Genomic DNA, 25437 nt, shown 5'->3' with positions numbered 1-25437 from the left:
CTTCATATTCAGACAACATACCACACTACCAACCACCACAAACACACGCAATATTGATTACATCCCTCCATATAGGGTTGGCGTCAGGAAGGGCATCTGGCCGTGAAACAGGGCCAAATCCACATGTGCAGTTCCCACTCGCGACCCCACAGGAGTGGGAAAAAGCGGTAGGAAAAGAAGAAGAAGAAAAAGATTATTTGAAAGCAAACAGAGGATGGATATCAGGTTGTTTAAACGTAGTTAAAATATATAGTTAAAAAATCGAAAATGAATTAACGGCTACTCTTTAAAACGATCACCAGAAATTTATTTAATAAGGAGAAGAACATCCCGGCGTAAGTGATCAGGGCAGAATAAAGCTGGCAAGTTTGTAGTTTACGGGACTGTTGCTATCGTGATCATAGCCATAGATCTCCAGTTTTACGTGGGTAATGAACCACGCGGATATCACTGGTCATTAAAAAACTCCACGTGTTTTGACCAGGTTTCGAAACACGACGATATTGGTGGGAGGCTAGTGACAACGTCATTCGGATATCACACCCTCCGATCGGAGAAGACTAATTTCAACCACCGATATATTGGTTCTATGATAATGCTATTGGTTATGCCTCCCGCTAGCTACATTTACGGTTTTTGGAGATGTCATAGAGTCGAAAATTTTGTCCCACGAGAGTTTTTTTGCGCGTTGGTAAAATCACTGAGAACCTTCAAATGCGACCGATCTGAGCCGGCAATAGGCTCAGAAATCCAGCGTTCCACCGTCTGAGCCATTCAGCCTAGCATAATGATTATATCTTATAATTATTGTCTTTATTTCTCTGCAAGATATGATTTTTTCTGTCTTAATGTGAATCGCTGGTTCTACCGAACAATTAGTAATATAGAAATTAATCCTAGACAATAACAGATAGGGATAAAGGAAATCAGACTAACCGACAACATGTGATGTTACAGAATAAACACGGATTTTGGGAACGTTGAAATAAATCACGAATGAAATTCTTTCATAAGTTGTAACTCACCTTGTGGCAGAATTTGAGGAATTTATGTGAATTAAAATCGTCCAGTCTCTTCCTACATTACCTTGTTCCTATTCTGGTAGCCTACAATGACTCTTTGAATACAATTTTACGATTGTGATGTACTTACGTAGCAGAAGAAACCCCAGGTAGTTATTCAGAAATTTCAGTCATTCGTGCAATTACGTAATAAACATTCAATCTTGACAGATTTCATTCCCGACTCCTTGGCTAAATGGTGAACGTCCAGGTCTTCGTTTCAGAGGATCCAGTTTCGATTCTTGGCCAGTACAGGATATTTATCCATATATGGTTATTCCTTTGACTCGGGAACTGGAATTTCTGTTAGATCAGTAATCACCTCAGAGACACACATAGTTAATATACCCCTCCGCACATGGTATCTAGCCGTAAAACCGGGCCAATTCCACATGAGCGACAAAGTTCACAAATGCGACCCCACCAGGATGCGAGAAAGAAACGGGAAGAAAAACAAGGTTCCTTGACAGATAACATATACTATTCAAGAAATGATGACACAGGCAGTCATAATAGGACTTCGACTTCTTTGCTTTAATTACCACATATTCACTGTATTGGTGAAATATGATTTTATCATTTGATGTGGTAGACATAGGTTAATATCGCTGATTGTTTTCCGTGCTTTCCTTATTATGCTTAATACTTACGCCCACTTATTTCATGACAGAATGTCGTGTAGATTTTGAATAAGAAAATGATATAGATCTTAAAGTGATGTTTGACACTTCCTAATCTTTACAGTGCCATTGTCGAAAATATTCGACGTTAGACAGCGCTTTCATGATTATCAGTAATGTACAACGGCATTTTACTAAACTATCTTCTGAAGGTAAGATCTGGAAATGAACTGTCCTTCCTTTAACCCTCTCTAAGTTCTCGTTTTGTCATGTTGTGGTGTCCAAGTATGTGTTGTCTGGCTTGGAGACGGATTATCGTCGAAATATAGCTAATTACCACAAGGCAAATATTATTTGCGATGGTGCATAGAGTAAATCTACCTTCTTTCGTGATCTGCTATTTGAAGTTTCCCACAGAGGTAGGTTTATCGGAGTTCAGGTGCTCTCATGTGATTTTTGTTTAGCGTTACACTAGCCAGTTGCGTGAAAAACATGTTGTGAAGAGGAAGTGTTGTTCCAGTCTTCATACACAAAAGTAATTCTTCATTCAGCGCTATAATAAATATTATCCTACATAATTGTCTGACATCATAATACTGTACATATGCTGTACGTACAAGTTTAACGTACCAGTTCTATATAAAATATAACGGTATGGTACCGTGAATCGCTTATGAAAATGAATATTTTCCTTATGCTATTTTTGTACCTTATTTACATTACTTTACATTATAGAAAAATTGCTGCGTGTGGAAGGAAACATTCTCAAGACAACAGGGGTGGGAGGGAGGGGACGTAAAACTTTCCGTGACTAGAAGAAGATAAAAATTTGATGCTGGGAGTCTTCTGGCAGAAGTTTAGAAGGCTTCAGACGAAAAGAGCCCTATATCCCAAGCTGCCAAACAATTTTCTATCCCATGAAGTATTCTGAAGGATTATGCTAGCAGAACTGGTGGCGATATGAGACCAGAAGGTATTTAAATGACATGGGGAGACCTTTTGCATTAACGTCGGGTAGTGAGGTAAAGGTAGTGAAATTCATCGTGGACATGCAAGAAACTGGTTTTGGTCTAACTGTGAATAGAATTCGACACCATGCACACTCAGTACCAGAAATTAAATGCAGATCTAGTGGTAAACCTTTTCTATACAGTGACAAAGGAAATATAGTGCTCCTTTTACCAAAAATGGTACTATATGGATTCCAAAAATCCTTCTGTCGCTTCCATATATAATGAGTCCGCAAGAAAAGAGCATAGTATACACCAAGTTAAATGTTCATGAAATTACCTTCTCATTAATGATAATACCCAGAAAAAAGTATCTTAATGTGTTTATCAATACATGTTGCAAGAGTAGATCTAATATTTTTTAAGGATAAGTTTACGTGCTATATTGTATCATAAACCTGAGTACTAGATAATTGGGTAGGTTTATCCTATATAATGTAAGCCACATGATTTTATAAAAAAAATATCTGCAGCAATGTTTTCACCTGATTTGTTTAATTATGTATTTAAGAAACAACATAACTCATTAATTTCCAAACAAAGTAGTAGAGATATCTTCTTTAAATCGATTTGTTATATGTCAACAATAATTACAAATGAGAAGAAAAATAGCGTTCATTAAATAGTACTAAAATGATAAGATTTTCATCTGGCCCTACAGGGTTGATATTGAATGATTGAATGATTGACGTATTCATCACTCACTTCTTTAGGATCATCTGAATGAAGTAATACAGCCAGTAAAATATTTGGAGGTATTTGCCTCTTAAAAATTAATGACGAGCTTTGATGTTAGATAGCGATTGAAGTTGACAAGTAAATTAATTTCATCAGTTGAGACCCTTGTTAAGAAGACACAATGTATGAAATAATTTATCAGGTCGGCAGGTAAGTGGTGGCAGCGAGAGACCCACAGCATTGCAACGAAATGGCAGCGAGGAACAATCGAGACATTTACTAAGTATGTACGATGACATAAGAGGTAGAACAGAGCAGAATGAAAAAGTAATTGGGGTCAGGGTTCGAGTCACAGACAAACCGGAAGACTTGTAGAGGGAAAACTGGTATGGATAGGAGAGATTACTTGTTCACTTCACCCCATCTTTATTCTCTTCCGTGATCTCCCTTTTTTTTTTCTTTCCTTCTCAAGCCGCTCCTCGGGAACCAACCCTTGTCTCTCCTACTCACTTGAGTCTCCATTTCTTTTCTTTTACTCGAGATTTTTTGAAAAATTAGCTGGATTAAGAAGGGGTGAGGGTAAAAATGATTCCAGGTGGTAGTTTCACGGGATCAACCCCCACCCTCCACGGCTTGTCTGTAATTTGTCAGCACGCTGCGCTAGTGGTGTATGGTGCAAGACAAGTGTTAGCCCACATCTTAGGAAAGACTCGGCAGCCTGGAACAACTCTCAGTTCACAACCCTATTAATATCACTCATTGTCGTAGGTACCTCTTTAATCTCTTTCTTACGTCGTTACTAAATATGGATTTTGTGCTCCACATTAAAGAGTGAAAATAAGAGGTGTTATCTGCAAACACACAATAACATCAAAACAACGACATTAATATAGTAGTAACGGACGTCCAAGACACTGAGTGGTGGTGGTGGTGATGGTGGTGGTCGTGTGGTCGTGGTGGTAGTGGCGATTATTGTTTAAAGAAGTACAAGTGGAAACCGTTTGGAACTGTTGTGTGGAAAAACATGGCATAAAATGGATTGCTATTTTGTATGTGAAGTGGTTACTGTCCGTCTCTGTAGCTGAATTGTTAGCGTTGAGGCCTTCGGTTCAGAGCATTCCGAGTTCGATTCCCCGTAGTGTCAGGGATTTTAATCGGGTGTAGTTAATTCTTCTGACTCGAGGACTGGGTATCTGTGTCGTTCCAAAAACTCACCTATTTATATACACACACCACATTATACTAGTAACCACCACAGAAACACACAATAGTAAATAGGGTTGGAGTCAGAAAGGGCAATTAGCCGTAAAAAGGGTCAAATCTACATGTGCGAAACAATTTGTACCCCGACTGCTCCAGGGTGTGGGAAATGCTGTAGAAGATGAATATGTGAAGTGGTTACTATGACACCGGTAAGTAAGTTCATTTCATGCTCGTACACTTACAGAGTACGGTTGTTGCCTGCTAGACTCCGTTATTGTAGTAGTAGTAATAATAATACCTTGCGAGGTCCTTTCACCGTTCTGCTCAGACGGGCCATGAATACCTACAGACTCCTGTAGATCTAAGGGGTATGGTTTCACTTGTATTCTGGATGGGTACGTGAGAAGAAAAAATTAAGGTAAAATCTACTTTAAGGGAAAACTGACATGATTTCTACTTTAAAAATTATGTACTAAATTGAAAGTTTATGAAAATTAAAACAAACAATCATCTATATTACGATGGAACAAGCAGACTGACATAACTTTACAATGGTGTCAAACTTTTTAGGCAATATGTTTCTCTTGCAACCTGATGCTTTCCGCTCCACCATCTCGTGTAAGTTATCATTGGGATTATGGCTTTGCTTCGTAGAAATCCTTGGCTATGACAAACCTCCTTACGCAGTAATAACGTTACTGAATTTATATTACTTATTACTGATGGTGTAAAGTTGCAGCAACAACAAAAGGTAGATTTAAAACTAGGATGACTAGTAAAAAGAAATCTTATTTTTCGTATTTTTGCTAGTATCTTTACGTCGCACCGGCACAGATAGGTCTTACGGCGACGATGGAATAGGAAACGGCTAAGAATTGGAAGGAAGCGGCCCTGGCCTTAATTTAGGTAAAGCCCCAAAATTTGCCTGGTGTGAAAATGGGAAACCACGGAAAACCATCTTCAGTGCTGCCGACAGTGGGATTCGAACCGATATCTCCCGAATGCAAGCTCACAGCTATGAGCCCCTAACCGCACGGCCAACTCACCCGCTAAAAAAAAGAATTACACTGAAATTTTGCTCAAATACACTGACTGACAGAGCAAATGCAACACCAAGAAGTAGTGGTCAGAACTTTATGCCAATTGCAGGGTAGACTGACGTCACTGAGGTATGCTCATGATGTGAAATGCGCCGCTGTGCTGCGCACGTAGCGAACGATAAATGGGACACGACGTTGGCGAATGGCCCACTTCGTACCGTGATTTCTCAGCCGACAGTCATTGTAGAACGTGTTGTCGTGTGCCACAGGACACGTGTATAGCTAAGGATGCCAGGCCGCCGTCAACGGAGGCATTTCCAGCAGACAGACGACTTTACGAGGGGTATGGTGATCGGGCTGAGAAGGACAGGTTGGTCGCTTCGTCAAATCGCAGCCGATACCCATAGGGATGTGTCCACGGTGCAGCGCCTGTGGCGAAGATGGTTGGCGCAGGGACATGTGGCACGTGCGAGGGGTCCAGGCGCAGCTCGAGTGACGTCAGCACGCGAGGATCGGCGCATCCGCCGCCAAGCGGTGGCAGCCCCGCACGCCACGTCAACCGCCATTCTTCAGCATGTACAAGACACCCTGGTTGTTCCAATATCGACCAGAACAATTTCCCGTCGATTGGTTGAAGAAGGCCTGCACTCCCGGCGCCCGCTCAGAAGACTACCATTGACTCCACAGCATAGACGTGCACACCTGGCATGGTGCCGGGCTAGAGCGACTTGGATGAGGGAATGGCGGAACGTCGTGTTCTCCGATGAGTCACGCTTCTGTTCTGTCAGTGATAGTCACCGCAGACGAGTGTGGCGTCGGCGTGGAGAAAGGTCAAATCCGGCAGTAACTGTGGAGCGCCCTACCGCTAGACAACGCGGCATCATGGTTTGGGGCGCTATTGCGTATGATTCCACGTCACCTCTAGTGCGTATTCAAGGCACGCTAAATGCCCACCGGTACGTGCAGCATGTGCTGCGGCCGGTGGCACTCCCGTACCTTCAGGGACTGCCCAATGCTCTGTTTCAGCAGGATAATGCCCGCCCACACACTGCTCGCATCTCCCAACAGGCTCTACGAGGTGTACAGATGCTTCCGTGGCCAACGTACTCTCCGGATCTCTCACCAATCGAACACGTGTGGGATCTCATTGGACGCCGTTTGCAAACTCTGCCCCAGCCTCTTAAGGACGACCAACTGTGGCAAATGGTTGACAGAGAATGGAGAACCATCCCTCAGGACACCATCCGCACTCTTATTGACTCTGTACCTCGACGTGTTTCTGCGTGCATCGCCGCTCGCGGTGGTCCTACATCCTGCTGACTCGATGCCGTGCGCATTGTGTAACCTGCATATCGGTTTGAAATAAACATCAATTATTCATCCGTGCCGTCTCTGTTTTTTCCCCAACTTTCATCCCTTTCGAACCACTCCTCCTTGGTGTTGCATTGTCACTGTCAGTCAGTGTATATTTGCACTATTTATACAAATACACTTTTATGGAAACAACTGCCACATCCTACCGGAAGACTCTGGTTTATCAGGCACTTCTCTGGCGATGAATATAGGCTAATCGTAGAAGATGTTCGCTTACTCGCGATCTGCAAGGGCGCACATAAAAGGTCTAAGCGTCTGATTACCCTAGATCAACACTTGAGATAATATTATCACCTCTTAACTGAGCGGTCTTCTCCTTGAAATGCATTCCAGATGATCATCATAGTGATCATCAAGGACTTCCAAGACAAACAGTAAAATTAAGAATCTGATCAATGACACCTATGGTTAAATAAAGATGAAAGATCACCAAAGATTTACAACTTATCATTTATCTGCCGAAATGTTGCTTAATTGACTAGCTGTCACATTTTCCTAACTTATAAATACACTTTCACAATAGCAATTTGCATTGTGTGGGTTTACATCACTGACGTAGACACGAATGGTGGTATGAAACCAACAAAACACAAACCATAAAATGGCCACACTCTCAGTGAGAAACAACACATCATAAACTTAAAACAGTAAAAATGACCTACGTTGATCTGAAAATAAATACAACTGACAAATACCAGAACTGGGGTAGAAAAATCACCACAGGTGTCGTAGATTAGTTTCCTAGCGATACTGTATGTTTATATAATACCTTGATGATCTTTTATTTTTTAACCATAGGTGTCTTTGAACATATTCCCCGTTGTACTGTTTGTTGTGGAAGTCATAAATGATATTTTACTTTGCTCATCATGATGATCATCAAGAACTTCCACAACAAACAGTAGGCCTAACTCTAGGAATCTGATCAAAGACACCCACGGTTAAACAAAAATGAAAGATCCTCAAAGATTTACTACAACATAATATATATATATTTAGAATTTTTTTACGTCGCACCGACACAGATAGGTCTTACGGCGACGATAGGATAGGAAAGGGCTAGGAGTGGGAAGCAATCAGCCGTGGCCTAAGGTACAGCTCCAGCATATGCCTGGTGTGAATGTGGGAAACCACGTAAAACCATCTTCAGAGCTGCCGTCAGTGGGGTTCGAACCCACTATCTCCCGGATGCAAGCTCACAGTTGACTACATAAAATACAGCCAGAAATCCGATCGAAGAAGCGTTCTCGTGGGAAGAGAGCTAGAGCGTCATTATGAAAATCTCCAGAACCTCATTAAAGGGAGTTATACCCCAAGCCAAGCCTCTTAATGAAGATTGGGGACGCTTCCCGGATCCCGGCAAAACTAACCTTCGGAGGGAAGAAAGAATTAAATTAATATCTTTGGTTACGGAAGAGATGCATTGGATCTGATGCAAGAATTGCAAACTGCATAATTTATGCTTAATTTCGATATGCACTAGGGCTGCAATCATAAATGCATTCGTTAAGTAGGGTACTTGACGTGCTTTGTGCGGGAAAACTTCGAGTCGCGGGCGCGCGTATCCTGCACGTGATCAAGCGGCGTGGCTACGCCAACCTGATTATAAATGCAAGGCCGCCTGGCACATCAGCCTCATTCTCTGACCGTAAGGCTGCTTCAAGGAAGTCGTCATGCTGCAAGTCTGCACCGTGAACAACGATTTATCTTCGAGCTGCACATACAACTAGTACTACTGAATCTGCGAGGAAGTAAGTAATCAACTTGCATATTCAGCTAAATTCTTGATATTACCTGTGTTGATATGCTATGGTGAGATGAGGTACTGCCTATAATAGACTGATGAACTAGTAGCTTCATATTTCTGTGAGGTCAAGTTGTAACTGACGTAATGCTAGAATAAATGTAGGCTCAGGGTAGTTCTTATAGCACGACATGTTGTCCGAGTGAAAGGATGGAATAACAGTGTTACTAAGAGTGGTGAAGAAACTATAGTGTACCAGGTTTAAAATTCAGAACAAGACTTGGTCAATATAACGTGTGAGGCACAATATTGGTGGAAACAGGCATCGAGTCTGGACAGTCTATAATAAGAAAATTTGTTTTCAGTTACCCCTGCATCAAGCCAGAACGAGCTTCTACGTCATCATTGCGAGGAAGCCACAACGAGAGCTGAAGTCGGCACGACATCGGGAATCGATCCAGGAACGTTGGGCGTACCTGATCAGCGCGACGTCGAAGGGGACATCTTCCAACCATCTAAGGAGCTGTACGAAGGACTCACGCAAGATAGAATGTATCCAATTGTTCACCAGTATCTGCTGCAAGCGTCGCAGTTTGTCATGATGTGGTAAATTCAGTGGTCCACAGGAAGGGCCGCTCCGTCATGTCATCAATCATATAAGGTCAGAGATTTCCAATTCTGTTTTAAGCATGTCATTTAAATTTAGATAGGAATAGGGGGGCCGTCAGCCAACAGGTTAGTTTATGGTAGGAAAATTTCTTGGTAATAAAGAGCTAGGCCTCAAGCTCGAACCCCGTACATTAGGGTAGATGATAGTTTGTAGATTCCTTGTTGGTGTGTTTATATTTTATTTCGATAGTATTATATTAGCGTACGTGTTATCTTCATGGGTCAGGTCGAACTCCCTTGGTCATGGTAGGTTAGTCAAACCGGCAGGCACTGTTTATTGTGTCGCGTTTAGGCATTTGTCTCTGCAGACGTAGGCTGTATAGTTGAGACCAGGATTTACACCGTAATTCACCTAGCTTTACTGACAGGGCGAGCGAGTCCGAATGTTTGAGAGATGTGGGCATTATGCATGTAGCTGATTGTATGAATTGATATGAGAGAGCCCCAGCACAGTTTGAGAGTGTATTGGATGCATTTGAGATGCCTGATTATGGCCATGTGACTATAGCTTACTGTATTGTGCCTTTGTATTATCAAGGTTGAGCCCATGGGAGGCGGAAGTAAGATTTGTTATATTGCTGGTGATATTGAGATGAGGGCGGATAGCCCGTGTGTATTTAAAAGAGTGCTTTTAGCAGCCAGATTATGTGAGGTACTTTGAAAGGCGAAGTTTCTTAGCACGCAGTCAGTCAGCTGGGCTCATAAATTGTGTGGGCTGCCGCTTGTCGAGTGCTCGACTGGTGAGGGTTATTGTGCCTGACGTCACAGTCTTGAAACTTGGTTATATGGCTGTCTGCAGCTTGTCGAGTGTGTAAGGGGGAGAAGACGACCTTGATGTTTTGAACGCAGGGAGAGATTTTTGTTCTGTTTGTTCTACTTTAATTTTAATACTGGCCCGTTTGATATTGACCCCTTGGACATGTTGGTTGTGTTCCTTTTATATAGTTCGTATATGAATATTCAACGCCTTGCTTTTCATGGGACCAAGGTTCGAGACCGGGTCAGGGCACTGTACATTATGTGTTTATATTTGTTTGCACCGGGGTTCGATGGTACGAGGCATAGTAAAGTTTATGGAAATTACTGTTAGATGTGTATTTCAGCAGATATCCATTTTCTCTTGATTCCATTACTTACACAAATGTAACATGCTTGTTACAGCAGAGCTGTTTCGTGAAGGCAGTGAACTGGTTGCCATCGGCTCAACATTATCTTTACCCCAATCATATTTGAAAGCTCTTATATTTGTAAATAGTATATTTTTATGTAATAAATCCCTGATTGTAAAACTTTGAATGCAGCGATGTTTTCTGTTAGATATTTTTTTTTCATTTGATTTTAGCTGATTCTTACCTGATTAGTCACATATCCTAGTGTTTATCTTAATATTGCCCTTCGTTCACCCATGTAATCCCTGAGAAGTGTGCTATTGTGCGGCCGAGCGTGGATATGTGTTCAGGTAAGACTATGTGCACAAGCTCACGTTTGTGAGAGTTCTTTCACTACTGTACTCTGGGTTTGAGACCGGCATTCGCCAGGCCGGAATCATAGGGTCCTGTAGGGCACAATATCGATGGTTAAATAAAATAAGATCATCAAGATTTTCATAACAAACAGTATATCTAGGAATCTAATCCACGACACCTATGGTTAAACAAAAATAAAATATTACAGAACTGCGTATACGTGCACACAACTTATTATCTTCCATATTCCTAAATATAGCTACACATCGGATTTCCTATAATTACATAAACGTCAGCTTGATGATTTCTCACACAAACTGCACATAACTAGTCAGCAGCTTACTTAACATGAAAAAGGTCCAATAATGACAATAAAGCTACCATTCAGCAACATATTTAACATAAAAACCTTTTCTGTAATTGAAATAGAGCTATGTTCATGTCTTAACTGAGAGGTCCTCTCCTTGAAATGCATTCCTGATGATGTTCACAATTCAAAAATACTCAGATAACTTCTCAAATTGGTAAAAATAACTTTGACATACTCTAATTTTAATAATATTTAACCAAGTCCCTTCTTATTTTTCGAATTACAATATGACGGAGTCCTGAGTCATCACTGAAGTTTTAATGATATACATACGAAAAGCATCGCTAAAACTACTTTTTTGACCTCCAAGGAGATTCCCATTGCGGCAGGCTTGGCGGGTGCTAAAATGCCGTGTAATGGATGCTGCAATACAAGCAATAAACATATGTTTTATATCTCTAGCAGGTATTTAAACTTTGTTTAAATTTCTCCTCATGCAATCTTCCTTAATGCCTAATAAATAGCGATCTTTCTGGAGAAAAAGAGCGACCTTGAGCAGAAAAAATGTACATACTACCACTGGCTGAATCTCATACAAGGAGAATACACAATCCTGGATTTTCTCTCTTACAATGTCATAGAAGTTAGAAAAAATGGACTAATGATCTCTCTTCTCGCTTGCACAGTATGGATAATTGCGTTCAATATATCGTAATCAATTTAGGGCTAAGATTGTGAATGGGGTCTTGAGGATTATTGAGTAGCGCTCTTTCAGAATTGATCTAAATTAGTGTGAAATACCTTATCAGTTATTATTCATTTTTCACGTTGCTTTACGTCGTACCAAAACAGACAGGTCTTATGACGACGACGGGATAGGAAGTTTCTAGGAGTTAGAAGGAAGCCGTGGCCTTAATTAAGGTACATCCCCCGCATTTGTCTTCTGTGAAAATGGGTTACCATGGAAAAACATCTGCAGATTGCGCACGGAGAACCCACGCGAAGAGTACAATGCAGAGAGATACCAGTCATATGCCCTCAGGCTGGGAGTTCCCATCTGACTTACTATTTCTTTGAAGGAAAATCCGAAGGAGGCTGTGACAGAGCCGGCACGTAAAATTGAATTGTCAACGATGCAGAAACGTTGTTATAAATGTTATGCAGTCATTGGAACTGGAACGGAACATACTGTGACATCAACTTGTGTGCATTTCGAACACTGCCCATCGTGGGTTGAAGGAAAATATACAGTATAGAACCAACGACGCTGGTGGGTATACAAAGATGGATTTTGTCCCAGCTCCAGTGCGGTGGTTGTAACGTTGTTGCAGTTACCTAATTAAGCGTTCCTTCTCTGGATGTAATGTATGGCTGCCCTGAACCTCTTAATGCTTTGTTCTTAATCCTCGACCATTATGGAAGGTTAATTGTCGTTTTCTTGCTTTTATTCAATCATTTTTCGTCTGCGAAGGACCGAATAACATCACTACTACTACTACTACTACTACTAGCCATTTCTCGAAACTTCCAACCTTGTTGTCTTTGACTGACATACACTCAGGTTACGATATGAGGTAAACAGACCTTGCTGCGTCACGACCTTCACATCATAGCCTATCCCATCCGATAGCATGACTGCTACAACACCGTTCCATCTATAACCAGGTTTTGAAGAACGTGGCATTTACAACGTTGTTGCTGTGGCCTATTGAATTTACAACATTTAATTAACAAGAGAGCAACTATGTAAAATATGTTTTGTATTTTTTTGTGTGAGTGTTTTCAAAGCCACTGCATTAGAACATAGGGAAGGACCATCCCGTTTTCAAAATCTCACGTGAATAGGTCGGAATGTCAGGGGTATTGCAAGTTACTCCTGTTGGAGAGAGAAAACAATAATTGACGAGCCTGATGGAAAAGAGGCAATTGGCACAGAACCGTACGTTTTATGAAAGAAGAATTAATACAAGTCTCTAATGCATAAAAATTGAGGAATGGAACTGAAATTATTGAAACTTATTTTTAAAGGGACAACATTACACACAATATATTAAATACTGGCTAAAGCAAAATCACGCACTACGCTTTTGTTATTCATTTTAGTGAAGAGTAATAAATCTTTGGTATGTGCACTTTTAGTACATACTACTGGTTTTGTAAAATAAATGGTTTCGGAAATAGCCTACAGTACCATTTTAAAAAGGTTGATGTGTTTTAGAGTAGGAGTTAGTTCAAGTTTTATTGATGAATCAAGGCTTATGTTAGTACGAGAACTGATGATGACGATGATGATGAAGCTTTTTGTTGAAAGGGGCCTAAAATGTAGGTCATTGGCCCCTAATGGTACGAAAAGAGACGAAATATAATGACAATTTAAAAGTCCAAAATCATCCACTGATCAGAATTCAAAACGTGATGATGAAGAATGAATGGATGAATATGAATTTAAAACAATCAGTGGATCCGACTCGCAATGCCCCACCTTCCCAGAAACTATCTAAAAATAATAGTATTACTGACTAAGGGACTGCGTCTAAAGCACAATCGTGAATCGATGATGCTTGTTGAATAAAGGGGTCTAAAATCCAGGTCAATTGCCCCTCATAATGATACTTATCGCTAGGAAAGTAGAACCAGGGATTTTGTCATGTTGCGGTACTAATCAAAAGTAGCGTAGACTCACGGTGTTCCACACATTATGGTACCACTCACAAGTATTGTACGTCGCACAGGTAACGCAGACCTCTGGTGTATCTCACATAAAGTCTCCACTCATAGACAACGCAAACCCATGGTGTTCCTCACATAGGTGTAATAATCATAGCGATTTGTACTATCCCGTGGTGTTCCTCACATAGTGGGTACTAATCACAGGCAACGCAGACCCACAATGTCGCTCATATAGTGGTGCTAATAACAGGAGACGTAAGCCAGCGGTGTTCCGCATATGCTGGTACTAATCATAGGTATTGTAAACCAAAAGTGAACTGCTCACTGCTGCTATTGATCACAAACCTATTGTGTTCCTAACACAGTGGTACTAATCGCAAGTACAAGAGACCCATAGTGTTCCCAGCATGATGGTACTAATCACAAGTAGTTTCATTTTTCTTATAGAATTACCCCTTGGTAGCCCTTTTCAGTCGCCTCTTACGACAGGCAGGGGTTACCGTGGGTGAATTCTTAGTCTGCGTTCCCCACCCACAGGGGGCAAGTACGAGAAGTAGTGATCAATGAATGGTCAGGCAGATCACTGCAATACATCCAGTTCATGTCCGACTCGTTGGCTGAATGGTCAGCGTACTGGCCTTCGGTTCAGAGGGTCCTGGGTTCAATTCCCGGCCGGGTCGGGGATTTTAACCTTCATTGGTTAATTCCAATGGCCCGGGGGCTGGGTGTTTGTGCTGTCCCCAACATTCCTGCAACTCACACACCACATATAACACTATCCTCCACCACAATAACACGCAGTTACCTACACATGGCAGATGCCGCCCACTCTCATTGGAGGGTCTGCCTTCCAAGGGCTGCACTCGGCTAGAAATAGCCACACGAAATTATTATTATTATCCAGTTCATCACCTATGATTTCCGGTGCAAGTCTTTCGGTACTATTATCAAATCCCAGGAATCATGACTAGGTTGTACAAACTGCACCAAACTCTACAAATCTCTAAATTTCTGAGCATTTATTTCAATCACTTTTGCCAATAGTTAATTTTGTGTGGCTATTTGAAGCCGGGTGCAGCCTTGTAAGGAAGACCCTACGAAAAGGGTGAGGGAATCTGCCATGTGTAGGTAACTGCGTGTTACTGTGGTGGAGGATAGTGTTTTGTGTAGTGTGTGGGTTGCAGGGATGTTGGGGAGAGCACAAATACCCAGTCCCTGAGCCGAGGGAATTAACAATTTTTTAAGGTTAAAATCTCCGACCCGGCCAGAAATCGAACCAGGAACCCTCTGGATCAAAGGCCAGCACGTTAACATTTTAGCCATGGAGCCGGACACTTTGGCCAATGAGAAACTCAGTATCATAAGGGTATCGACATATGTGCTATAGCTCCCTTTTTCACTACAGATGTGCGATAAACATACACAAGACACCAAACTCGATAGCTGCAGTCGCTTATGTGCGGCCAGTATCCAGTATTCGTGAGATAGTAGGTTCGAACCCCACTGTCGGCAGCCCTGAAAATGGTTTTCCGTGGTTTCCCATTTTCACACGAGGCAAATGCTGGGGCTGTACCTTAATTAAGGCTACGGCCGCTTCCTTCCTACTCCTAGCCCTTTCCTGTCCCATCGTCGCCGTAAGACCTATCTGTGTCGGTGCGACGTAAAACAACTAGCAAAAAGAAAACATACACAAGATGTCTTCTCTGCTTATTTACAGGGAATGAGTGCACGCTGCGTAGTTGCAATTCATAATATTATAACAGACGATGGTACGGGCCTCTAGGTGACACAAATATCTCAAAATCACCAGCCACGTGGCATACGTCTCATATTCTACTGGACTTCCTCAGTTTCCTGAGCTTACTGTGATCTGATATTGTGCTGAACTGCATCGACACTCCAAGGTGGCGTAGATATCGCTTCATCACATTTAGAGCGATATCATATAATGGGTCTTCGCGAGGCCGCATGATCGTGAGGAGAATTAAATCATCTATTGGCCAGCAAAAGGTTAGCAATATGATTGTGCGCGGTACACTGCACATAGAGTGTGTGAATACCTTTTCCATATTTTATGATAAGGGCTTCATGGTGTTGTTCTTCGTAGTAAGTTCACGCGGATTGCAATCTCTCTCTCTCTCTATATATATATATATATTGTACCAGGAAAGCCTAGGTCCTGGCCCATATCAATCGAAAGAAACGTTATTCCAGCATAAAAATTTCCGTCCGACGTACGAACAACTGAGCAAAGGAATGTTCCAGCATGTGCCAGACTGCACGAGTGCACTAGGCGAAGTCGAGTGACGTCACCTGTCGCTCGAAGCTCACCTCCCCTAGAGATATTTCTCGAAAAGAATTTTTCATTTCGCAAGGTTTTCAACGCCTTATCCAATTTCAACGGGACAAACGCTGAATTGTAGCGGACGTCATAAAAGTTAATCCCTGTGAATTTCGAATTAATCTATCCCATGGTTGCTGAGTTATAATAATTTAAAGTCTAAGAAGATTATGCACTCACGGTCACATGACCAAGAGAACCACCCCTCCCAGCGCCGGTATATATGTCAAGGCTAACAAGCAGAGCAGAGCTGTACAAGGACGAGTACATAGATGTGTGTGTGTGTGTGTGAGTGAGACAGAGGGGAGACCGACCCTCGTACAGTATGTCCGCGCAGTCACGGTGAAAGTACTTGCCGTCGCGTTTCCGGAATACAAAGTTATATCGCCGACAAAATTATAAAAACCGTCGCACTGTATTTAGTATATCGCGTCGCGACTACGGTCTAATTCTAAAGACATTTGAGAATATAATACGAGTGAACTTATTGAAGTGCAAATACCAAATATTTAACGTTCACAGAGTATATCATTACGTGTGGACTTAGTTTACTTTACATAATATTGAACTTCCACAAGTAGAATTGCCAGGACTCATTTCTTTTCGAGCATTGAACTGTGTTTTTTTATTCACGTATTGTTCATGCCATATTAGTATACGACTTACAGTAGTAAACTGGGTGAATACTTAAAACTTTTCTGAGGTAATATGACGTTATAATAACCAGATAATCAGAAAATAATCCTTAGTGACTTAATGACCGTGTTCAAAGACTGTGATTATAGACTGTGATTTGCCTTTTTCAAGTGTGAACTGTGTAATTATGGACGTTCTCAGTAACGACTTTAAATAGTATTTCACACAGAAAGGACTGTGATTATTCATTTAACGTCTTAAATTTCAATTACGCCATAAACTGTGTTCGAAAGTAAATGACAGTGTCAGTGATAACTACTCGCACTAAGTGAATTTTCCGTGTGCGAAAAATCACCTTAACGAGCTGCAATTCTACACGAACCAGTTCCAGCAATCATCACCTCATCGAGGGACATCAACATGGTGTGTTAATGGAACATCGCCGATCCTTCAACATTTGTAGCAACATTTCTTTCATTAAGTGAGTAGTAACAAACTGACCAAAATTTTTCATTAATTTTGAACAGTGGAAACTTCAGTGCCGCGTGTGAACAAATATTTCAGAGTTCTCATAATTTCTCAGAAGTTCATCTTTTGTGCTTAATTTACTTTTCAAATTCAATTTTCATATCTCATAGAAGAACTATAGGCTTTTCAAGTGTGCTATACATTAAGGTTTACAAACTGAAAAACTGAAAAACTTTCAACAGAAATTTAAATTCCTATGTCAATTTGCAATTACAAGTGTGTGCTCATATTCAGAAAGACTTTAGGCGGAAATCTAATACGTCGTATTCTCACATATGAAAGACTTTGGAATAAGTGATATTCATTTAATTTTCATGAACAGAAATAAAGAAGATTACGTTTAAACTTTTAATGCCAGATTTGAGTCCAATAATCATATTGCAGGGTGAAGAATCAATAAATAGTTTAAAAAAATTTATAATCATCTATTATTCGCTCTGCGAGTCTATCCTACTCTGTATCGGCTCCAAAATCCAAGTTCCACTCCCTGAGGTCCTACTCATGCCCTTTACCCAAGAACATTTCCTGGTACTAAATATATATATATGGCTCAAACATTAAGAAGCAAGAATATAAATTGAATTTTGAAATAATGTCGTAATAATTATCTTGTTTTCAGGGAGGGATAAATGTTTACTCCTTTCAAAATAATGATGATGGAAAGGTGGTGTCAGCAACTTCAGCATACAGTACATCATTACAAGGAGGTTTCAGGATGAAAAATACAGTGCTGTTTGTACTCTACAAGCCAGAAGTGGGAATAATCCACAGAAAAATATTCTTTTTCGCCTCTCTGGTGTAGTGGCTAGTGTGATTAGCTGCCACCTCCGGAGGCCCGGGTTCGATTCCCAGCTATGCCACAAAATTTCAAAAGTGGTACGAGGGCTGGAACGGCGTCCACTCAGCCTTGGGAAGTCAACTGAGTAGAGTAGGGTTCTATTCCAGCCTCAGCCATCCTCGAAGTGCCTTTCCACGGTTTTCTACTTCTCCTCCAGGCAAATGCCGGAATGTGACCTAACATAAGGCCGCGGCCGCTTAATTCACTCTTCCTTATCTATCCCTTCCGATCTTCACCCCCCCCCCCCCTGCCACAATGCCCCTAATCAGCATAGCAGGGGTGGTAATGGCCGCCTGGGTGAGGTACTGGTCCCCTCCCCAGTTGTATTCCCGACTCTTAGTCTCAAACTCCAAGGCACTGCCCTTGAGGCGGTAAAGGAGGGATCCCACGCTGAGTCGAGAGAGATACCAACCCTGGAGTGTAGACGGAGTAAACGGATTAAGAAGGAAAGGAAGAAAGAAAAATATTATTTATATGATGTAATTAGGACAGGGTTCGTAATGTCTTCTGCCATACTTTACAGACACAGAGACATTCTTATATTACACTTATATTAATTTTAAAGAATCCTTATAGATTCGCCAATCTGGAGCATGCAAGCGTAAGTTCATAGGCCAGGGTAGCACAGCACGATGGACTTTTGTGATACTGATTCGTAAAATTCGAATTTATGCCATCAGCCATCCTCAAAATTCCAAGTCAAGTAACATATTGTTACGGTACATTTCTCAAGATCACAGCTAGAATCGTAGATATAATTAAATAAAAAAAGGCATTAAAACAGACTGCACGAAAATCTTTTATCCGACAAAATCACAAACATTCTAACAGTGTATTATGTACAAGAATCACTTGAGCACGAAACGCAAAGTCGTTCAAAGTAACAGAGGTTATGTAAATAATATATAGAAGAGTTTTCAATCGGCAGAATCTACTGGGTTTAAAAGACCTCCCGAAACGAATTACGAAACATAGACCTACGCTACGCCTCTGATCTTGGAATTCCGGCTCCATGGCTAAACGCTTAGAGTTCTGGCCTTTGGTCCAGAAGGTCCCGGGTTCGATTCCCAAACGGGTCGGGAATTTTAACCGTAATTGGTTAATTTGACTGGCTCGGGGTTTGGATGTGTGCCGTCTTCAGAATTAGAAATTATCTTAGATAAGGCCCCAACCACACAGACATACAGGTCGTCTATGGGCTGTCTACTAGAAAAAGACCTGCAACAGGCCTCTCCGGAGACCACACGCTATTATTATTATTATTATTATTATTATTATTATTATTGTTATTATTATTATTATTATTATTATTATTATTATTATTATTATTATTATTATATCGGTTGGTACACCTATACGCCACATATTTGAATTTTCCGCCTTAAAGTACTCCTCTACAGCTGAAACTCTGAACTTTAAAACTGAGTTAATTCAACCGTTTATCATAAGATGTCACTGTGTTAATTTCGAATTGTTTTTGTTTACTAATTATCAAGAAGTGTGTACATTCTCTCACAGATGTCTCTATAAAAAAATATGATCATGCACCCTGGTGCGAAGTGATGGAACTTTTCTTGAAGATATTTTTTACTCATAAGTTTTCCTATAACTAAATTTCGTTCTTTCATTTGTGGTTTGGCAATATAAATCTTTTCTCTCCGCCAGTTTTGAAGTTAGCCAATCAATAATTTCTGTCATTAATTTTCAGTCAATTGTGTCTTTCTTCCCCAATTTTTGATGTGTAAATTTTGGTTAGCCAATAAACGCCTGTGGGTGTGTCTTAATTATTCACGAAAGGTCTCGAATCTTCCCCGAGAGTATAAAAACTGTTGATTTTCCTGGCTCTCGGCCACTTCAACAACATGTAGCTTAGTGTATGGAAGTATAGTAGGGGGCGGGTAGCGCCTCTTCCTTCTGGCAGCAGCTCTTCAACAAAGGTAATATCCTTTTAACATCTTTATTTCTTGCTAGCTCAGCAGTTTAGCCCTCGGAGAAGGTCCGAAACATTTTCAATTGTAACCTACCCCTCTAAAAATGTAACTTAGTGCCGGCTTAGGTAAAAATTTCTTATTACTTTAACTGTAAATCGGGGATAGAGAGTGCCTTACCCTCTCGAGCTCCCCTTCATTTTGAGTTGAGGTGACTACGTTTTCATAACCGATTTTCTACTCTTAATGTATTAAAATTTTCTTATACGAGTCACCTCCCTATTTGGGGAATAGCCCCTGTATTATCGGCCTAGTGCCCCTTAGGTTTTATAAGGTTTCATGTAGGAGTGCAAGCAACGCCTCCATTCACCTTGGTATTTTGGGCCATTTAATTAATCTGTTCTTTTCCACTGAGGCCCAGTAGGTTGGGTACGAGATACCCCCGTTTCATTTGATGAAAGTTGTGCCTTGATGGCAATTATGTGTAAAAGTCTGGTATTGCCTTTAATAGGCTTGAAAGATTGAGAGCGGGTCAGCTCTTTCTGGTATTTTGAAAGGTGCCTCTAGGAGGCTTGACATTACTAGGTGGGAGCAAGTGCTCCATGTAATTAGGCGTTTTCTGCCCTTTGGTAAATTGTGGTTGTGAGCTGAGAGCTCAGGATTTATAAATCTTGGGGCTCGTAGACAAATCTTGTAATGATCCCCTAAAACTTAAGCTTTGGCTTGTAAATTTATCATTGTACCTGTGTTTTTTATGGTTATTTCACCTAGTGAAAATTTGTTAAATCTTGTTGTCTATTGAAAATATAACCTTTATTGAAATTTTAATTCATCTTTCGGACTTTTAGTTAGACCCATTCCAGCCCGCACCTTCTTCCACCTCTGCATTCCATGGATAACTCCGTAACAATTATTATTATTATTATTATTAGGCCTATTATTATTATCATGTCTTGTCCGCCTCTGCGCTGTAGTGGTTAGTGTGATTAGCTGCAACCCCCGGAGGCCGGGGTTCGATTCACGGCTCTGCCACGAAATTTGAAAAGTGGTACGAGGGCTGGAACGAGGTTCACTCAGTCTCGGGAGGTCGGTTGAGTGGAGGTGAGTTCCATTCCCCCCTCAGCCATCCTGGAAGTGGTTTTCCGTGGTTTCCTACTGCTCCTCCAGGAAAATGCCGGGATGGTACCTAACTTAACGCCACGGCCGCTTCCTTCCCTCTTCCTTGTCTATCCCTTCCAATCTTCCCATCCCCTACAAGGCCCCTGTTCAGCATAGCAGGTGAGGCAGCCTGGGCGAGGTTCTGGTCATCCTTCCCAGTTGTATCCCCCGACCCAGAGTCTGAAGCTCCAGGGCACTGCCCTTGTGGCGGTAGAGGTGGGATCCCTCGCTGAGTCCGAGGGAGAAAACGGACCCTGGAATGTAAACGGTAAATAAGAAGATGATTATTGTTATTTCTTGGGAGGTAAGTTGTAGTAAATTTACAAACAAATTCTTCTCCTTGTCTTTTCTTGTAAGGTCGTTGTACCCACATTCGTACTGAAATATTATCTGAACTGTGATACATCGGTACAGTTTAGTTGAAATGTTAATCTTACAAAAGAAATAAATAAAAAGTTGATTACTTAAGGTAATTAGATACAACTCTTTTGTCTAGAAAATAAGTTGAACCTTTTCATAACTAAAGTATATCTGGTAACTATTTTACCATGTCGGTGAATTACTCGTGCGCCAGCCATCATGTCATTTGACTGATAGACTGACGAAATGACAGGCTAATAAATTGTCACGACATGAATGATGCTGCACGCATATAAATTGTAATTAATTAAAAGTGCAATTAGAAGTGCTTATTAGCCAGTTTCACGCCCTGCTGGCTACAATGTCATTTATTGCTAGCCGCTCAAACCTACCCTCAACAACATTTGGGTGCTGCAATATTAAACTAGCAAATGTTGAATAATATGAGGCTTCGAATTGCTTTGATATTGAACAGAAAATAATAAAACATAAAATACGTTATTGTATCTTTCAGTAGAAATTGTTTAACTATGGCACTCTTAAATGAGTACAAGAACAACTCACAACCCGTTAGCCGTTGAAAATTTTGCACTTTCTTTGAGCGCTCGAAACTTAGAGAATTATAAATACCTACACTTTTCTACAGATTTAAAGAGTTTTCGTTGCAGATTTTAAATCGTAGAATTACTACGTTTCACATAACTCAGCAAACAGGGATGTTCTCAGCTAGAAGTGAAAATGGGAAACCACAGGAAACAATCCTCAGGTCAGCTGAGGAACCGAACCCACGAGCCACCATAGTCGAAACGCGTTAACACACGTAGCCACTCCGTTCGGCAATGTAATGTAATATTTCATACTGGCAAATTTTACCTCTAACGACAAATTAATGTGAATTACTTAAGAACCCCAATGACATTAACTGGTATGCTCTATTTTTCATATCCGAATGCCTGTGCATAAAGGAAGATGAACCTTATATACATTATACTATAGGATTGCGTAAATACGTCATTTACCGAGCGAGTTGGCCGTGCTGTTAGGGGCGCGCAGCTGTGAGCTTGCATTAGGGAGACAGTGGGTTCAAACCCCACTGATGGCAGCCCTGAATATGGTTTTCCGTGCTTTGTATTTTGACACCAGGAAAATGCTGGAGATGTACATTGTTTACAGTTGGATTTACGTCGCCTTAATTAATTAAGGCCATGAACGTTTCTTTCCCACTCCTAGCCATTTCCTGCCCCATCGTCGCCAAAAGACCTATCTGTGTCGGTGCGACGTAAATCCAACTGTAAAAAATGTACGTCATGCAAACGTAAACCCTACAGTACTGTATGGTAAAGTTCATTTTCCTTTACACGTAACCATAGGAAAATCAACGTTAAGACAGGATGTGGAAGCTGCTTGGAACCCTACGAGGTCTATGGAAACGTATAACGTTATGGGGAGAAAAGACTTACATGAAGCACCCTCTATCTCAATTATATTAAAAATAACAAATAATTTTTTTTACAAGAGACTAAGTTACATAACAGAGCAGCAGATACTTTACACATTTGACAAACGGAATAATTACGAAACCAAAACACAAATGAAAGGATAGTTGATTAAAAGACAGAAGAAAGACTTTTAATTACGAGAGCGAGAATCTAGGGCAAACTCAGACACGTTGAATATTAAACTTTGAAAATTACATAAAGCAAGAAAATACCGAAACGCAAAGGAGTTAAATTAAATCAAACGGCATCAGAAAACATTGATAATAACATGAAAATAGCACTGAAATAACACTTACCTCGGAAAGGCAGGAGTTCCCGAGGGTGGCCCTCGAGCGCGAACGCTCGCTAGGGCGGTCGGATGGAAAATGACGCCGAGCACACGCATCATTTTTCCAAAGCCGGCAAGAAGACCGGATATGGCTCGATTACGATTAACCAATAAGAAACAATTTCCACTAGATTCTCGTTCGCCAATACATTCGCATGACCTTATATGGTCATTTCCTGGCTACAGACGCTAGATAAATTACATCAGTTATTTCGACATCCGTAACCGCGCGTGCGGTATACGCTGTTCCAAATTAAAGCACCTTTACATTTTTTTTAATGTTACCAAATTACATCATGATAAACAAATCACTTTATCACTCTTTCAATGTTAACAATCCAATCATGAGGTTTTCTTAAATTACATTTTACTAGTTACATCATTTCAGAATCTAAATACTTCTTGCGTCTCGCAATGTTCATACAGTTCAACATTTCTTGCCTATTGCCTAGAAGAGAAATTATTACACACATATTTCAGCTACATAAACAAATATTCCAGCAAAGTCTAGAGTTCTTATTTCTTCATTTCTCAAAATATTACAAACAAAATAAAATCCTGCATATATGTTAATTTTTTTTTAAAACTTTTACATTTCCGAACTCTAACTTCTTGCAACACACAACATCCAGTTCCAGTTCTCTATCCCACCACAGCTTACAGTATTTTGACACCAGGAAAGTGCTGGAGATGTACCTTAATTAAGGCCATGAACGTTTCTTTCCCACTCATAGCCATTTCCTGTCCCATCGTCGCCAAAAGACCTATCAGTGTCGGTGCGACGTAAATCCAACTGTAAAAAATGTACGTCATGCAAACGTAAACCCTACAGTACTGTATGGTAAAGTTCATTTTATTTTACACGTAACCATAGCAAAATCAACACAACGAAAATTGTTCTGATAGTCTGCATTTCCATAAGTGGCTGGGAGGCGTGATCTGTCATAATGAACGTAATGGATGGGAACAGCATTATGAGATAACGAGGAATTGCTTATTAGGCAACGTTATGTCGTATAAAGAGCTGACTCTGTTCATCGCGTGAACAAAAAATAAATTATCAAGACATATATATAAATTCAATTAGCTCGATCGTATGAAAATACCAGTGTTTCGCCGCAGTACGGCTTCGGCTTATCAGTTGGAAACCGCACCTCTCCAAGACACTCTCCGGTTAGTATACTCTTGTGGCACCACTTCAACCTATACTGTGATAAGCACAAGGCGGTTCGGATGTACTAGAGGAGATATTTCTCTCCACTTGCTACTCTTCTTCTTCTGCAATTGGCTTTTACGTAGCGCCGACACAGATAGGTCTTATGGTTACGATGGGATCGGAAAGGACTAGGAATGGGATGGAAGCGGCCGTAGCCTTTGTACCGGAAGGTACACCCGCCCCGTTCATTTAAATAAAGCGCCTTGGAGATCGCTATCTACCATCTAAAATTCCCAACAACTAATACAAGAAGTTTGGGCATTTCCCTTTAGATGTCTCTACTATAAATTTATGTTACAACCTCTGGTGGAAAGGTTGACTACTAAAGTTATAAAGTAATTTTGTTTTCCAAGGTGACCGCCTCTGTGGTGTAGTGGTTAGTGTGATTAGCTGCCATCCTCGGAAGCCCTGGTTCGATACCCGGCTCTGCCACGAAATTTGAAAAGTGGGACGAAGACTGGAACGGTGTCCATTCAGCCTCGGGAGGTCAAATGAGTAGAGATGGGTTCGATTCCCACCTCAGCCATCCTGGAAGTGGTTTTCTGTGGATTCCCACTTCTCCTCCAGGCAAATGCCGGGATGGTACCTAACTTAAGGCCACGGCGGCTTCCTTCCCCCTTCCTTGTCTATCCCTTCCAATCATCTCCCCTCAGCAAGGCCCCTGTTCAGCTTAACAGGTGAGGCCGACTAGGCGAGGTACTGGTCATCTTCACCAGTTGTATCACCTACCTGGAGTCAGAAGCTCCAGGACAGTGCCCTT

The sequence above is a fragment of the Anabrus simplex genome, chromosome 2 (assembly GCF_040414725.1).
Source record: "Anabrus simplex isolate iqAnaSimp1 chromosome 2, ASM4041472v1, whole genome shotgun sequence".
Classification (NCBI taxonomy): Eukaryota; Metazoa; Arthropoda; class Insecta; order Orthoptera; family Tettigoniidae; genus Anabrus; species Anabrus simplex.
This window is presented reverse-complemented; position numbering follows the sequence as displayed.